This window comes from Bidens hawaiensis, unplaced genomic scaffold (assembly GCF_021521415.1).
Source record: "Bidens hawaiensis isolate Kalapana, Puna unplaced genomic scaffold, B.hawaiensis_p1.1 tig00000369_1, whole genome shotgun sequence".
In the NCBI taxonomy this organism is placed as follows: domain Eukaryota; kingdom Viridiplantae; phylum Streptophyta; class Magnoliopsida; order Asterales; family Asteraceae; genus Bidens; species Bidens hawaiensis.
The window spans coordinates 548,622-550,970 of record NW_027491028.1 but is presented as its reverse complement, the minus strand read 5'-3'; the positions used below and the strand labels follow the sequence as shown (position 1 = coordinate 550,970).

Below are 2,349 nucleotides of genomic sequence, written 5' to 3'. Positions count from 1 at the left end.
GTCATTGGTGACGTGACCCCCTCTGCAAACCTCACATTTTATTTTCACGACACTCTTAACGGTAAGAACTCTAACGAGTTTGTTCAAAGCATCAATCTGCCCATGCATGCTAGTGTTCGAATCAACCTGAAGTACTCCTCTCGATAATGTGGAAGAATTTATGCCCCCGTGCCCCTTGTAGCTCGCTGCTAGATCATCAAAAAGGACGACACACTCATCTGGATCTTTGTTCTTGAGGAGGTTCCCGTTAGCAGTCTGGTTCAACATCTCTCTCACGTGTTGTGTGGCTCCATTGTAGAATTTCTCGATGAGCATCCACTTATCTAAACCATGATGAGGACAACTAAGAATGAGGTCCTTGAATCTTTCCCAAACTTCCCCGAAAGACTCGTCGAACCTCATGCGAAAGGAACAAATCTCCTCACAGAGTCGAGCGGATTTAGATGGCGGAAAAAATTTGGTCATGAATTTCTCTTGAAGGCCTGCCCAAGTGGTGATGGATCCAGCAGGTAGTGACTTCGGCCATTTGTAGGCTTTGCCGGCAAGTGAGAAGGGAAAAAGACGAAGATAGATGGCTTCATCGTTCATGTTGTCAATATTGAAAGTTTCACAGATTTGAACAAACATGTCGATGTGGTTTGATGGATCTTTGCCCTCTAGCCCTTGGAATTGGAGTGCGGTTTTGATGAGTTGCATGACGTGGACAGGAATGGACCAGTTGCCAGCGGCGGCACCGTTCGGTAAGGTAATGCTAGAATGATGATTCGGTGTTGGCCTACTATAGTCAGCTACTACTCTCTTAGCCGGTTGGTCACCCATGTTCCTATCTCTAGAAGAAGCGGAAGAAACATAAGAAGAAGAAGAAGAAGAAGAAGAATCAGAACATGTCGGTGAAACAGAACGCTCTCTCTCGGGCTAGACTTTCTCGGTATCGTCAGACGTTTCAAGCTTCGGAGGTCCTTATAAGCGGGTATGACGCATACGACTATAAAGAAAAACTAAAATTAACTAGGCTAAAATTAAACTAAAAACAAATAAGCAAGCAAAACGAAAACAGGTAAGTCCCCAAATTCGGTTCATTCTCTAATCGCCTCAAACCGTGTCCCCGGTAACGGTGCCAAACACTTGATGTGCGAAAATATATATAAATAATATTCACAAATCGCAACTAAGCTTTAAAAAACCAAACAGTCTATCCTAGTTCACACATACGACAAGTGTACCGATCGCGGATAGCAAAGACAAGGAAAGTCCGGATATCGAACTCGAAGACACGTGAGAATGACTCAGATTATAAACCCTAATCCAAGTCCTACCTAATAATATTAATTGATTTTATTATTTTTTTATTTTATTTTAATTAATTTAACTAACTTACTTAACTTAACGAAACTAACGAGAAAACTTGACAGGACTTAACGGCGCTAACAGAGCTCTCAAATATGATGAAGGGGGACCACCTAGGTAAGGTATCTTAACGACTATGAACAACGCTAGGGTGACAACGAACACATAAAACTGGGTTCTAAAGATGACCTAACTAGACAATGATAAGGGGAAATAGGTCCCCACGGTCAATTTTACTAAAGACCCCTAAAAACGTCTAGAAAGAAAGATAAAGCATGGTTTATTTTCTAAGTACCCTAATGATTTATTACTTGGTCCATATCAAAATCACAAATTCTGCTAAGGCTCGTAATCCTAACAAACCTAGGGAATAAGGGGTACTTCAAAATTAAAGATTAAATAATTCATCTTACAAATTAACCTAATCAACGACTAGAAAACCGCACGTGGTCTCGCAACGGCTAACTAAATTGACTAGACCAAAGAGGTAAACCAACTCCTTTTGTCTTGGTCCGACTAAAAGGAGATGAACTACTGAGAAAAACAACTCTAACCAATCAAATCCTACGGTGACGTCTACCGCAAACAACCAAAAACACCAAGTAATTAGTCTAACATGCAATCCTAAACCAAACACAAAACTAATTCATGTAAAGATAAAATCACACAGGGTTTAATTAATAAAATATTGAACAAACTCAATAGAAATCATAGAATAAAATCACAATAATATGAACTTGACAAAAGGAAATCAATTATATGTTCGTTAATCAACCCAAAACAATCATCAACACATCGTCAATCAACCAAACCTAGGTAGTTCTAATAATTTTAACTACTCATAATAATAGAAAACAAAGCAATTTCAATAACAAAACTCATGTCCAATAATTATGAGATGAAGAAAATAATGTAAAGATTAAAACCGAATGTTTTACGAATCAAAGGACGCTCCTCAATACTTGCAAACAGTAGCTCCCTTGTGAACCTTTCAACTAGCAG

General features: G+C 39.1%; 1 non-coding gene across 1 annotated transcript; it reads left to right on the top strand.

The window, feature by feature from the left end:
- The first annotated feature begins 325 nt into the window (after positions 1-325).
- On the top strand, positions 326-432 carry LOC143624561 (small nucleolar RNA R71). The gene has a single exon (XR_013152141.1). It is a non-coding gene; the product is annotated as a small nucleolar RNA R71 (small nucleolar RNA).
- Positions 433-2,349: the final 1,917 nt, after the last annotated feature.